This window comes from Acomys minous, assembly GCF_964271855.1.
Source record: "Acomys minous genome assembly, chromosome: 1".
In the NCBI taxonomy this organism is placed as follows: Eukaryota; Metazoa; Chordata; class Mammalia; order Rodentia; family Muridae; genus Acomys; species Acomys minous.
Genome location: NC_140483.1, coordinates 149,201,318 through 149,216,741, shown reverse-complemented (window position 1 = coordinate 149,216,741; position 15,424 = coordinate 149,201,318). Strand labels below are relative to the sequence as shown.

At 44.2% G+C, this 15,424-nt stretch overlaps 1 long non-coding RNA gene across 1 annotated transcript; it reads left to right on the top strand.

Moving 5' to 3' along the window:
* The first annotated feature begins 3,239 nt into the window (after positions 1 to 3,239).
* Positions 3,240 to 14,839, top strand: LOC311594087. The gene is made up of 4 exons (XR_014777955.1): positions 3,240 to 3,355; positions 10,541 to 10,700; positions 13,297 to 13,439; positions 14,669 to 14,839. It is a non-coding gene; the product is annotated as an uncharacterized lncRNA (long non-coding RNA).
* The last annotated feature ends 585 nt before the right edge of the window (positions 14,840 to 15,424 follow it).

The window sequence follows — 15,424 nt, the reverse complement described above, 5'->3', positions numbered from 1 at the left end:
CTGTATCCCAGGAGAAGGAAAAGATTCCTTTAGTACCTTCCCCTCGCACCCCAGTCTGTGGCAACTAGGGACAAGACAGGCATACCTAACCAGATTAAAGCAAGTTGGGAGACAAGTCTAATTTCCACTTTTTGTAGCAGTCTGACTCCAGAGCAGCAAGCACTCGGTTTCCTTGCGCTGAGAAAGAGAACTGAGTGGGGCCTTTGACATAAATTCTGCACTGTGTGTTTTTATTACCGCATAATCCATGCTCGTGCCACTTGTCCGCATACCATGGGTAATGGAAACCTCATGTTCTACTGATCTGGGCTTCTTCGCAGTTAACTCTTGCAGGGCCAGGTATGCAGTCAGGCCAAAGGAAATCCTTCCCGAAAAGGAAGCTGTTTTGTTAGACAGGAAGGCGCTGCCTCCCGTGTTGAAGGAAGTCACAGCGTGGAGTGGGGTTAGCTTAAAGGTAGGAATGTGACAGGCTGCCACTGGCTTAGACAGCCATGGAGAGCTCCTCCGGAAGTAAACCATGGCATTGGTGTGCACTCCCTGGCCTAGAGTAGGAGCTACCCTGGATCCATGGAGCTGGCTGCTCCTCCTCGTTTCTTGCTCATTCTCTTGGAGCTTTGATTTATTCTGGGGCAGAAGGGTGGGGGAAGGTCTAAGGAGGCAGCTACAGCGTGAACACAGAGCAGAAGGGCATTGCCTTGAGACAGAGTGAGTGTCGTTGATTTGTTCATGGGGTGTGGCGGCTTCAAAGAGAAAAATCACTGTCTGTGTCTATGTTGGCCAGGAAAAGCCACTAGAGGAGAAGATGCCTGATCTTGACAGTTTTGATGAACAAAGAAATGAGCTTTAAATCAGATGAACCTGGAGAAGACGTGAAGAGGCCAGTGCAGCCGGAGCAATGCGTGCAGGGTCTTCAGTGTGTTCTTATAGAGAAGAGGAGGGAGGAGGTGGTGAAGTGGTTGGGGGTCTGATGACGGGGTCACCCTGCCTGCAGATCCCAGCCTGCCTAATGGCATTGTGACCTAGTTTCAGAACCTGATGCTTTTGTTTCCTCATCTGTAAGCCAGAGACCTTAATAGCGTCTGCTTCAGAGCGCACACTGAAGATTAAATAATGAAACACGTAAAGCCGCCCGTCCGGTTCTTGGCACTTTAAAGGCCTGGATGAATGTTGCTCTGCCTGTGCTACCAGGGAACAAAGGACACCCTGGAATGGTCAGGACACATGTTGTTCAGAGACAATGGAAAGACCCAAGGTTAGCCAGGGGACAGATGGTGAAGGAACTAGGAGCTGCTTCAAGGATTTGGATGTGATCCTCAGGGTCATGGGAAAGCTTTAGAGGTTAATTCACTCAGATACTGTCCTCCAGTTGGTTCCCCCCCCCCCCCCTGGAAGAACCTCCCCATAAAGCCTTTAAAAAAAATCCTCCACTGGGGATACTATCTCGGTGTTGTTTGTATCTCTCCAAACAGAAATATCAGCCCCATATGGCTTGGCCCCCATTCCCTGCACTATCTGGCCACCTCCTTCTGCTTCTAGGCCTGCCCTATGATTCAAGAGTCTACGCCCAGGTTTTCCTTCTCATCACTAGGTCCATAATGAGAGAACCCAAACTCTTATCTCTTCAGAGTTCTAGGCCTCAAAGCAAAGTTTAGAGAAAACAGTGTCTCCTTGTCCCAGTTAGGACAAAGTTACCTGACAAGTGAAGGCCCCTGGAACCTAGCCACAAAGTGGGGTGGGATGCAGCCTCTGAGTAATGCTGATGGGATGTGAGTGGCCTCTCACCAGTGGAGGCTCCAGGTCTGTTTGTAGGGTCATCAGGGTAATAGATCCTGGCATTCGGCTCGCGCTATCTTTACAAACGTCACTTTCACTTTATTGTACATTAACCCCAATCTCTTCACAAGCTCTAAAATAAAACTTCTTTGCAAACAAGCAAGGTCCATCTGCTGTGCTGTTAAAAATACCCCTGCGTGAAAAATCCCAAAGCATTAGCTAAATCCACAGTAAGGGTTGTCAGAGTGGGCTCACCTGAAGATGCCTGTCATTAGGAGGCAGGGGCCTTTCTTCTCCAGGGGGGAGATTGATGCCAGGTGGAAAGGGGAGAATTCACAATTCCCTAGATGGATCAGATTTCAAATATTGCTCCTCGTGTCCTTTAGAGGCCCACATATGGCTATCACTATGTACTTTCAATGGATCTTATCCTACAAGCTCAGGGCAGATTCATTCTCTAGTTGGGAACGAAGGAATGCACTGGCAGTGATTAGCAGGTAAAAGGCTCTATGACGTCACTTAGTAAACAGGACTCTTATTCACTTCTTGTTCCAGTCCGTGACAATTTCATTACTGAGTAAGAACGCTTCTCCATGTTCCTGCCAGCAATCTGCAGGTTGGGTCTCATTTCCTCTCCTGAAAAAGCAACCCCCAGCCATGAGTGTTTAAACTGATCCAATTCTGCTGCCATACTGCCCAGCCCATCTATCACAGCAATTTGTCCAAATGCCACTCCAGCATACCGGCCTATGTATCATGTATTTTGAGATTGCACAGTTCCTGAGGCCTTTGTAAAGCAAACCTTTCATGAATAAATCAGGAAATACCCTGATGCATGCTTTATGTAGAGGAAGATATTCTATTTAGGTCACGCAGGGAAGTTCTGCCAAGTTTGCTAAAATGAACAGATCCCCTGAGTACTGTCTTCGTCTTCACATTCAGAAACACCAGCAAGCATCTCCCAGACCCCTGTGGCTGTGCTCCACAGACTTGGAGGGCTCCAGGTCTAAAATATATATATATATATATGTAACAGTTTGATCACCTGAGGCACCAGAGACTTTCAAGTCAGAAGCCAGGAGATGAGTTTTGCTAGTCCACGGGAGGAACTTTGTAAATGGTAAAAAGGTCCAATGTGGAGCCCTGGGGCAACAGGACTTCTGCAGGCAAAGGAGGAAGGAAGAAGCAAAATTACAGTGTGTCTGTTCTCTCAGCCTGTATTTTGAATCCACTTAAGAAAGTCCCGTACTTTGTTCAAGTTCAAAGCACTGCAATTGCCTTTTTTGAGCCTCTCCCCAACACAGGATGTGGCCTAGTCCCCCCCCCCCCCACCACTCCCTTTGGCCATGGAAATTCTCCTGATAAGAATAAGGATTTCCAGCCAACCTCAAATTAGAGAGGGTTATCTGGGGTAGAAGAATGCAGAACAAAATGCTGAGCCATCCCCCTTCCCTTTTAGGAGGGCAGGCAAGCCCAGCTTCTTTTACCCAGAAAAAGCCTTGTGAGATCTGAAGACCTAATGTGAAGAGGTCGATGGAGCCACTAACTCAGAGCGTGGAGAAGTGGAGATGGCTCGAAGAAGGTGAGTTCCATACGTAGACAGGGTCTAAGACAGTGGGCCTTGTTGAAGCAAAAGCTGATGCTTTGGGGGTGCCAGGATTTATCTTAGGCAGTGCTGTGTGTTGATTGGTCATTCAGGGACCCATGTCTAACAAAACTAACAGGAAATATACTCAGACAACAACAACAACAACAACAACAACAACAAACAACAACAATAATTGAAGCCTTTCAGCCTGTTCTTGGAACTCCTGGTTTAGAGTGACTCTTTGGGGGAAGTGAAAAGTAACCTGAAGGGTATCTGTAAGTATAGAATTTGAGCAGACGCTTTGTTCGTATTGAAGTCTCCAACCTGAACGGGTACCTATTCTGCAGCTTCGTCCCCTGGATTGTGCTCAATTGCTGAAGACTCTTCCTTGTACCTAGTACATGCTCCCAAACATCTACCTTCAATTGATGCTCTCTTCCTTAGATTTGCCAGTGCCCAGATTTAGAAGCCTGGACTCCTTTGAGAACCCTTTTAAAGGTCTTATTTCATACCTACTCCCCAAAATTTTAATCTCCATAACCATTTGTTGCCAAGTTAAAGGTTTCAGTTATGTTTGGTCACAGACATTATTGACTTGATTTCTTATTAATAGTTGTCCCTTGGCACACGTGAGATATGGTTCCAGGATAACTCAGAGTATGAAAACCTGCTGATGATCAGGTGCCTTATAGGAACTGAGTGGTTTTTGTATGTAATCCACTCACATCCTCTCAGGTACTCTAAGCCATCTCTAGGTAGTTGATAATAGCCAACGCAATATAAATGCTGTACCGAAGCTGTTGTGCCCACTGTTTAGGGAATAAGAAAAGTGTTGCACATGTTGCTCATGGACACATTTCAAAAACATTTTTTTTTAAATTCACAGCTGAATTCATGCTTCAGACACATAAACATGGAAGGTAGAGTGAATTATCTTTTCAGAGTATCACTGTTTTTCAAGTTCTTATGAATATAAATTTCAGGTTGTTATACCACCTGATTCAGAGGTTTGAGTCCACCTTTTTAATTTGTTCTCTCTCTCTCTCTCTCTCTCTCTCTCTCTCTCTCTCTCTCTCTCTCTCTCTCTCTCTCTCTCTCTCTCTCTCCCTCCCTCCCCCTCTCCCTCTTCTCTCCAAATCCATGATGTTGTGCATTTTCGGGAAGCATGCTATACCCTAGCTTAAGTTCATCTTTATAGTGAATAACCTTGGGCAAGATTCTTCATTCATAAAATGCTAGCCAAAACGTTTGTCTCCTGAACCTGGGCAGAAAGAAAAATGTAGAGAATTCGTGTTGAAGCATGGTGTGAACTCTGAATTGTTATATGACTGCAAAGTGATTTTGTTGAAGCTTCTTCAAGTAATATGTCTGCATTTTCCCTGCCTTTCTCAGCACTAGTGCTGCTGTCTGGCACACAGTAGACAATCAATAAGGCTTGGTTGCTGATGGTTGTCTCGTAAATGAGAACCTGGATCTGGGAACCAATTCTCCAAGGAGACAGGAAAGGACCTGAAAGAGCATGCATGTTTTTTTTTTCTCACTAGGAAGGTAATTTGAGCTCAAATGATAAAAATTTAGAAAATGCATGTGAAGAAAATTTAAATAATATGGCATATTAACAACCTGTTAGCACATGGTTGTGTTAAATTGAGCACTTGACTTGAATTCCATCTTTCTCATTCCCCTCCCTCTCTCTTTGACTTATACACACAATCCTAATTTGTCAAAGCTTTACACCAATTCTTTAAATTTAAATCTGACTACAGCTCAGATCTGAGTACTTTTTTTCTCCATAGGCAAAGGGAGAGACCATTAACTCTCTGTCAAATGTATTTATTAATTTACAGAAATTTTAGAAATGCCATGGAAGGCCTATGAAGCCTCCTTTTCTCTTGGTTTTATCTTTAAGTTAATAAAAATGAGATAATATTTATTCAGACATTTTTATATGCCAGACATTAGTCCCAGACTCTGATACATATTACCCTATTTTATCCTTGTGGCCCCATGACTGGCAGATGCTACTGGTATCTTGATTTCTGCATGGCTAGTTGATAGCAACTCTGTATCTACAATTCTACAGTCTGAACAGTTCTGAAAATGAGAACTTTTTTGGCAAGTTCAATGCAGTCTTGCTCTTAAGGTAAAACAATCCAATATAAAATGAAGCTATGTGTGATCTTTGTTTGTCCTCTTACGGATGGCCAACTTTCATTCCTCCCTTCCCAATCCCTATGCTTGATTCTGGGATGCTATCCCAGAGTCCTCTAAGGTTTTTATGTACACACACCTACCTTACATACAATTTAAGGAATTTTGCATCAGCTAGATCTCTATGATTTCAAGGCCAGCTGGAGCATCATATCAAATTCTAAGCCAGCCAGGGCTACAAAGTGATCCTTGCCCCCAACAAAGGAATTTTGCACCCCAATTTACATTCCAATCCAAAGATTTTAGGTCTGTGATTTTTGTGCATTTGTTATTACTTCTACATGGAAAAACCAGTTCCTAGAGCCACAAAAGAGCTTACCCAAGTTGGGCCTGGATTCTAATTCAGAATGGTGACTGACTTTGCAGTCCATCTTTATATTATTATTTTTAAATTACCATTTATTTTTTATTTTTATGTGTATGGATGCATTGCCTGCATGTATATTTGTATACTATATGTGCCTGGTGGCCTTGGAGTCCAGAGTGCTTCAGATGCCCTGAGACTGGAGTTACAGATAGTTGTGTGCTGCCATGCGTGTTCTGGGAATCAAATCTCGGTTGTCTGGAAGAGCATCTAGTTCCTTTAACTGCTGAGACATTTCGGCACCCTCTTTACAATTTTATTCTCTGAGATATGGTCTTACTTTGTAGTCACGGCTGGCCTGGAGCTTGCTATATAGAGCTGGCTGGCTTCAAACTCATAGAGATCTCCCCGCTTCTGCCCCCTGAGGCTGGAATTGAATTAAAGGTGAGTGCATGGCTTAACAGGCTCTCATTCAAGTCTCATCCAAAAATATGTGTGTAGCCTTTTCCACCATACTCGCTTTGAAAGGTCTGCATAGATTTTACAGTGAAGACAAATGAGATTTGCAGAGTCCTTTGACTTGGCCCAGGTCCCACCCTCAAACACTACAGAATTACAATGCAGGTGAAAGTCGGCTGATGATTCTAATCCTATTTTTACCTGGTGTCCTCTTGGCTGACCTGAGGTTACCTGGCTAATTCATAGTTTGTATGCTAGTAAAGAGTTACTTTTCCATGTATGCCAGGATGGCTTCTCAAGCTAGGCACACAAAAATGATTCTACTTCCTTCCAATTATTTCTTTAAAGATTTATTTATTTATTATTATGTATACAGTGTTCTGCCTGCATGTACACCTGTAGGCCAGAAGAGAGCATCAGATCACATTACAGATGGTTGTGAACCACCATGTGGTTGCTGGGAATTGAACTCAGGACCTTTGGAAGAGCAAGCGGTACTCTTAACCACTGAGCCACCTCTCCAGCCCCTCCTTCCAATTCTTCAGAGACCCCAAACTAGGTTAACTCAGAGTACGAAATCTTGGGGCTCCTACACTGAACAACGCACTACAACTTCCCAGCCAAGGCATAGGGCTCAATCAACATTTCTTATATCAGGCGCAGAGAGATTAAGACATGATTTTTGCAGCTACCACGCCCTCTTGTTGGAATAAAATAGTGGTAAGAGTGAAAGGGGCACTGAAACATGACAGCAATGACCAGAGGCCCTAACTCTGGCTCTTTAGGCTTCGACTAAGTGTGGCTCTGAACTGCCTGGAGACACTCACATGTTCCACCAATGTCACACAAATATTCCATGTACTCAGAAGTTTCATACATTGAAGCCCAGAGACACAGTATTATTATCAAGACATTTGATGTGAAATCGCGTGGGGCTTGGGACTTATCTCATTTTAGGACAGCTCAATCTTGTAAATATAGCGAAATGGTGCAACTGACAGATGATTGTTCAGGTGCTAAGTGGCACTGTAGAAGAAGAAATGCTCTGTTGCCTCTGTGCTCAGCTCGCCTGGATTGCTATCACTGGTCTCCTGCTCCATATGCAGGGTGAGAGAAAGATAATCCTTTCTATTGTTTTTCTTCCTTTCCATCTCGCAACTGAATGTTTTCCACTAAGCCATTTCCATCCCAATGGACTAGAATTCAACAGTTCCTGCATGTCTTCGACTCAGCAATATCATACATACCAAAAGAGCCCATTCACAGTTGTGGAGACATGCTCACACTTTACCATTTAGTTTAATTTCTGTTTCTGAAGTCAGATTCTGCTTTTGTTCTGCTAAGGCAACACAGTTGAAAGAAATCAACTCCATAGAGTTAAATAGCAAAAAAAGACACACAAAGTGGCTGAGACTTGAACCCTGGGCCTTGTGTACAGAAGCAAGTACCCGCTTGTTGGGTGATGTCCCATGATGAGAGAGCTATGACCCTGTGGACATTCAGATCACTGACAGCAAAAATAGCATGGTCCTCTCCCACCCATCCTGAGAGGAAGTCCTACAATGCTTCCACTGTCTCCTTGGCTTGGCTTGTTTCCCTCAGACACGACAGAGACGAAGGGCATTAAAAGCAAGTTTTGGCCATCATCATTCAAATTTTAACCAAACATCTTCTCTCTCCTTGTGTTCTCAGCATTAGGCTCCACATCTGCTTACCCAACTTCTTGTCCTTGGCTGTGCCTCTGCTAACTGAAGAGGTTAGGGGGGATTCTTCAACATAGGACTGGAACGTATTATCCAGTGCCTTAAAAGTTAAATAGAATGGACATAGAGCAAGGCAGTAAGTGAATCACGATGAGAGAAAGACAGACAGACAGACAGAGACAGAGAGAGAGGGAGACAGAGAGAGAGAGAGAGAGAGAGAGAGAGAGAGAGAGAGAGAGAGAGACAGACAGACAGACAGACAGACAGACAGACAGACAGACAGAGAGAAAGAGAGAGAGGGAGACAGAGAGGGAGAGACAGAGCTCTTAACAACCCTCTATGGGTCACTTGGGCAAGGCACAGCTCTGAATCCTATGGGCCTTCTCCACTTCATGGTGAGGCTTTGGAAAGTGACTCACATGTCCCCACACTCTTTTGTGCTATTCTGTGGGGTATGTGAATTGTTAATGAATAGAAACTCCTTTTCCTCCTCAAGGACAACCCTGAGGACCAGAGATCAGCTTCATGAAGTGAGGAGAGGAGAGAAGAGGACGCCTTCTGTAGTGCCCTTCAGGGTTTCACAATCACCGTCTATCTGAGGCCAATCTGTCACTTACCTTTACCTCTTCTTTCTTCAGGCTGCCAGCCCCTCGCAGGCCAGTCCAGCTCCTCTTTCTTACTTGTGTCTCATTCATTTCCCAGCATGAAGGCTGGGATCCTGCTTCTGACAGGAACTTAGACCGGCCGCTGAATGTCTAAGCTAGCGAGTCATTCAAGGGACACAATTGGGAAGTAAAAGTACATCCTGATATTTATCTTCTGTGGGAAGCCAGCTCAACCAAGAGCTGACAGAGTTCTTTCCTTTGTACAGTTTCATGAATCAGGGATGTTCCCTCCCCAGACTAAATATCAGATGTCTACTTGCTTGGGGCAATGTGGACCACAGGAAAATACAGAACTCTCGTTGTATTGGAGCATCACCTGAAGTCAGGAGTTCTCTGGCTGCACCTCTAATAACCTGAGACTTTCAAATATGACCCTTGGAGCTCACTTCAAACTAATTGAATCTAAGTCTGAAGCTGAGGTTTAAGCACAGGTACTTTTTAAAGTTGTCCAGGTGAGACTCTTAGGCAACAATGACTGAAAGGCATCCTCTAAATGACGGTTAAGCACTAAAGTTCTTTTTGACCTTGTTTCATCGCTCTCAGCTCTGTGTATCTCAATTTTTCCCCTGCAATGTTAGGAATCATTATACACCCCTCTACAGTCTTGATGAAGGTTATATCAGATGATTTATACTAAGAGTAAGCTTGTGCGCCACAATGCCACTATTTATATTAGTGTCACTATTTTATTTCTATTTGATTTCACCATCTTAGAATGCTTAGGTACCAAATATATGCTAGTTACTTTGATTAACAAATACATATTTCTCCTAAAATGCGGCAAAACTTGTGAAAGGTAATACATAAGTGAGTCCATTCCCAGTACCTCTCTATAAAACAAACCATGCGTGCCAAAACACCTGCTATATACTGAGCTCTTTATATATGTTATCCCATATAGGACTTCCATCGACCCATGAAAGGGTCATCACTAAAGTTTAGAGGTAAAGAAACTGAGGTCTAGAGTGGTTATCTATACAGTCTTTTGTCATCAGTGTGTGACAATCTGAATTTGTACTCAGGTGCTACTCTTCCCAGGTTTGTTCTCTGACCATTGTGTCGTCCGTGAAGACCTAGTTGATTGTGTCAGATGTGATCTTGTCCCTTCTACAAACTGTTCTAGTTTGCTTGCTTTCTGGTGCTGTGATAAACAGCATTTGGGGAAGAAGTATTTTATTTCATCTTGAAGGTTATAGTTTATCACCAAGGAGAGTCAAGGCAGGAACACAAGACTGGAGCTTAAAGCAGAAACCAGGAACTCAAGGCAGGATCTTGAAGCAGGAATCTCAGAGGAACACTGCTAACTGGCTTGCTCCCAGGCTCACTCTTAATTAGCTTTCTTCTATTTTTTCTTTTCTTTTATTAATTCATTCATATTACATCTCAATAGTTATTCCATCCCTTGTATCCTCCTATTCCTCCCTCCCTCCTGTTTTCCCCCTATTCCCTTCCCCTATGACTGTGACTGAGGGTGACCTCCTCCCCCTGCGCTATCTCAGAAAACTGAGAATAGGGCTTCCTCATGACCTAGCTATTCCACTCCTTGGAATACACCCAGAAGATGCTCAACCATGTTCATAGCAGCCTTATTCATAATAGCCCGAACCTGGAAACAGCCTAAGTATCCCTCAGTAGAAGAATGTATAAAGAAACTGTGGTACATTTACACTATGGAATTAACTTTCTTATATACCCCAGGCCCATCTGCCTATAAATGGTATCATTCACTGCCAATCGAGCCCTTCTACATCAATTAATAAAGACGAAAATGCCTGCAGACATGCCCATGGGCCAATCTGATGAAGGAAGTTCCTCAGTTGAAGTTTTCTTTTTCTAGGTGTGTGCCAACTTGACAACCAAAATTAGCCATGATACGAACCTTATACGAAAGTGGACGGAATGAATGGTGTCAAGCGCAGAACAAGCTGAAAAGACTTTCCGAGGGAAGTGAAAACCCATTTGGGCCTTAGAGTGGAAAAAGAATGCTTCGCCAGCTGGTAAGAGAGGTGAGGGGGGCAAGAACATTCTTGGCAGGAGAACCCAACGTGACCAAAACAAGGACAAGGGCACACTGAGATGAATTGGGGTGTCTGTGCCTTCCCAGCACTCAGCTATTTCCTCATCATTCTTTATCTCTTGTGTTCTTCTCCTAACCAGACATCTTTCCTATGGAGGAGAGCTCCTGGAGGGACCGGAATGGCATATTAGTAATGTCCTCCCTCCCAAAGTTGGCTTATCATTAACAGCTAAGATTTCTTATTCATTCTGGCTACTGGTGTCTGTGGGAGTTCTACATATCAATCAAATGTCAAACTTGCAACAGGAAGCACCAGCATGGATAGGGGCTTTCTTCTCTCCCTTCATTTTAGACAAAGCAGGTGTGTGTGTGTGTGTGTGTGTGTACACATGAAAACAGATATAGAAAGAGCCTGAAGGATTCAGTTAGGTCCAGCTCAAAAACTACCTAGGAGGCTCAGTTCATTTTTCTTTGCTAACCAGACTTCACGTCCCATCTGCTCCATGCAAGGCCAATGCCAATTTCTCTTTCATCATCCATGTTTGTGGCTGAGCTGTCTGCAGTGGCAGAAAATGAATACTCTCTGTAGATCTCAGCTCTAGGGTGGCCACTTCCAGTCCGCTTGCAAAATGTTGCTGTGCTACCACCTTACAGCCAAGCAGAATACACACTGCTGTCTTGATCTCCTTTGGATGGGAAAGCCATGGGAAGGAAAGAAGATTCTCCCTTTGGGGGAAGTCTGTTCCAAGGTATTTTTTTTTAATCCTGGTGAGATCCGCAAGAAAAACATAGGATGAAAGAAAGAAAGAAAGAAAGAAAGAAAGAAAGAAAGAAAGAAAGGAAGGAAGGAAAGCTTAATATGAACTGTGATTTTTCCACTGGTGCTTTTTTCAGCTTATGCTACTGTCTTTAAGGTCTCCACTTCCTTAGGAAGAATAACAACAACAAAATGTGTGTGTTAACCATGCTGCCCCAGAGGTCAGATCAAACTGCTGATTGGAGACTGAGGTTAATAATGGGTTCATTCCTCAGTGACCTATGCAGGCAGGCTTGCAATCCAATGAAGGAGATCCTGTGCAAATTCCAGGCCCAGAAGGAATCTTCTGTAGCCCTGCTGCTTGGATTCCCATAGGAGAGACCCCAAGCTCCAGACTGATATCTGCAAAGGACTCAGCGAGAGGGTTACAGGAGCTGAATGCATTGACAGAATGTCAAATTTTGTAGTGTGGAGGAGAAGGAAGCTCTTAGAAAGTAGGAGCCTAGGCTTATTATTGTTGGAAGAGAGGACATGGAAACCTGGCTTCTCCTCTTTGGCTGAAAGACTCCAGCTTCGTGTTGAAGGACCTAGATGGGATAAGTGAGAGTCTCTCTCTCCCTAGGCAATGGGCAGATACAAAGCATGGGTAAAATCACCATTGATGTCGAGACACTCTGTGAGCTTCTATTGTAAGCACCTCCTGGTGTTCATTAGATCCCACAATTAGCAGCTATTGCTCTCTCGTCTGCTGTCTGAACTGTCTTGATCAAAAAGGTAGTCAGTCTAATAGCCAGTCTGATCATCGTCGTGGCTGCCTATAATCCTTGGACACCAGGACTATGTAAAGGATTGGATCTGGTTGTCTTGCCTGAGGTTGCACTTTTGGGAGACAGAATGGCTTGAAGCTATTTATTTCAGAAAAAAATTTTTTTTGGAATTAGAAGGCTTGTTTTTTTAAAATTTTATTAATTTATACATATTATATCTCAATGGTTATCCCGTTCCTTATATCCTCCCATTCCTCCCTCCCTCCTATTTTCCCCTTACTCCCCTCCCCTATGACTGTGACTGAGGGGGACCTCCTCCCCCCCATGTATGCTCATAGGATATCAAGTCTTTTCTTGCTAGCCTGCTATCCTTCCTCTGAGTGCCACCAGGTCTCCTCATCCAGGGGACGTGGTCAATTATGGGGCACCAGAGTTCGTGTGAAAATCAGACCCCACTCTCCACTCAACTGTGAAGAATGTCCTGTCCATTGGCTAGATCTTGGTTGGGGTTTGAAGTTTACTGCACGTATTGTCCTTGGCTGGTGCCATAGTTTGAGCAGGACCCATGGGCCCAAATCTGCCTATCATAATGTTCTTGTAGGTTTCTAGGACCCTCTGGATCCTTCTACTTTGCCATTCTCCCATGCTTCTCTCATCTAGAGTCCCAAATAGGATGTCCTCCTCTCTGTCCCTGTTTCCTGGTAAGTGAAGACTTTCATGGGACATGCCCATTGGGCTAGTGTCCAATTATAAGTGAGTATATATCATTTGACTCTTTCTGCTTCCAGGTTACCTCACTCATTATGATCATTTCTAGTTCAATCCATTTGTCCACAAATTAACGAATGTGATTGGTTCAAACTGAATGGCTGTCATTAGCTAAATAAATGATACTGACTTCTTAGGCTACAGGAGCAGGCCACTCAGGCTTTGTCAGTGAGTCAGCAGGGCGGTACCCTCCTGTGCTGCCTCCCCTGCACAGCTAGCTCAGGGTAAGAGTAGTCTGTCACCCCTGGTACCTGGGGAACTGATCTGATATGTTTTGTGTTTAGGTGCTGCACAAATCTAGCACCCATGATTATTCAGCATCTGGTACTGTTCTACCACCTATGTCCAGGCTCCCAAACAGCCCAACTTATGTTCCTGGGCCTCCAACTTTGGACTCGTAGAGTGCCTTCAACTGCTTGACAGCCAGGTAGGTCGGGTAGCCTCAGGAAATCTTCGCAGGTGGGTCCCAGTTTACTGGACTCCACAGTAAGCATCATAATAACCCCTTGTGTGATTGCCACCCACTTCCTGAGCCATGAAAGCTAGCAAAGTGTGCTTGACAGCTGGCAGGGCTAGCTTGCACTTCCCCACTAGCAGCACCCGTGGGTCTGAAACACCATTACTTTCGGCCTCCTCTTTAGCCTTCTCAGAGATCTCACTTCTCTGTGGGAGCCTGTTCCATGATGTCTCTGCCACAGCTCTTTGCATGAGAGGCAGATGTCTGTGTTGGGGGTCTGGCTGTGGATGAAACCAGTTCAGAATGGTCCTTGAGGCACCTAAGCCTCGAAATGCTATCTCAACAGAAGCAAGACCCCCATGTCACCTTGCTCATAGCCACTGGCAAGTAAACGTGTACCATGTGACAGTGGCTGTGGTAAAGGGAAAATGGGGAGCAAAAGCAGAGATGACAAGAGAGCAGGGCCTAGCTTGCTAAGTTTGAGTGAGCTGTCAAATCTGAGGGCCAAGGATCCAGTGCCTAGACCAAGAGCTGTAATATGTTCCTTGTAAGGGCTGAGAGTCCAAATTCGTAGTGCCTGCATGGGGACAATGGCATTTGTAGGGCCTAAGTCCTGACATCCAAATCCCTCACATCTCCCTCACACCTACTACTCCCTCCCAGCCCTGACAGACACAGGGGGATGAAGACTGGTGGAGACCAGCATGGGGGACCTTGTCACTTACTCTATCCAGGAGGAAGGAAATGATTAGCTAGCTTGGTGGTGAGAAGACTTCTTGATACAGAGTTAAGAGACCTAGAACAAGCTCCCAAAGGGAAAACCTGAATGTCATCATGGTATAGATGAAATGGTCTCTTTAGTTTGCTTACAGTGGTTTTGTGTTGGGGAAGTATATGTGTTTCCCAATATAAAAGTAGATGCTAAATGCACTGTGCAGTCTAGCACAGCTCTCTTGAGGTCCAGGAGCCAAAATCTCAGCATCAGGTGTGATCTCAGATTCCTCAGTTCCCCAGCCATGTGTTCTTGACTCATCATATACTTCAGACTGTTTCCTCATCTGTGAAATGGAATAAATAGCAAAAGGGAGGATGTTAAGGGAACAAATACATTATGTGTAAACTAATAATCATTTCCCCCATCTGTAAATCCAAACTATCTGTAACAGTCCTGTCCCTGATGCCCTTATTTTAATCTTTAGTCACAGAGAGCCTCCGAGAGTCTTAAAAGCACACAGCATGCTGGATACAGATGAGATGAGAGAAGGACGGAGGTGAAGGGATGGAGGAGCCAAGAACAGTTCCCGGGTTTCTTCCTTCAGCAACATTGTGAGAATTAGTACCACTGATCAAGGTGAAGAATAGAATTAGTAATTCTGGGTCAGGAAGCTTGAGATTTCTCTAAGAAATCCAAGAGAAAGGCTGGTGTGATGATGTAGCAGATAAAAGTACTTGCCACCAAACTTGATGACCACAAGTTGGCTTCTGGTTTCCAAATGTATGTTCAAACACACACACACACACACACACACACACACACACACACACACGCACACACACGCACGCACATGCACACACACGCACACACACAAATACACACACCATCACCACTATCATCATTGTAATAGTAAAAAATTAAAAATAAACAATTCTAAGAGAAGACAACGATCACTATCAAGGGTATATAGAGACAGTAAGAGAAGTGTCACTGTTTTGAAAGTAGGAATCTCACATCTTCAAAGTTTTAAGGCTTAGCTTTTGAATAGCTTTTGGGTAGCTATTGAATCAACATCCATTGATTCCAAACATTTAAGAGGGAAGTAATGCATAAAAGTTATAGCTAGAATGTGTAGTGGAGAATGGCACTATCCAGGCACACAGAAACATGGCTCATGGGCCAGCCACCCTCGGCTAAAAAGAGCCACAAGACATGTGTCATAGAAAAGGAAAGGGCTCAG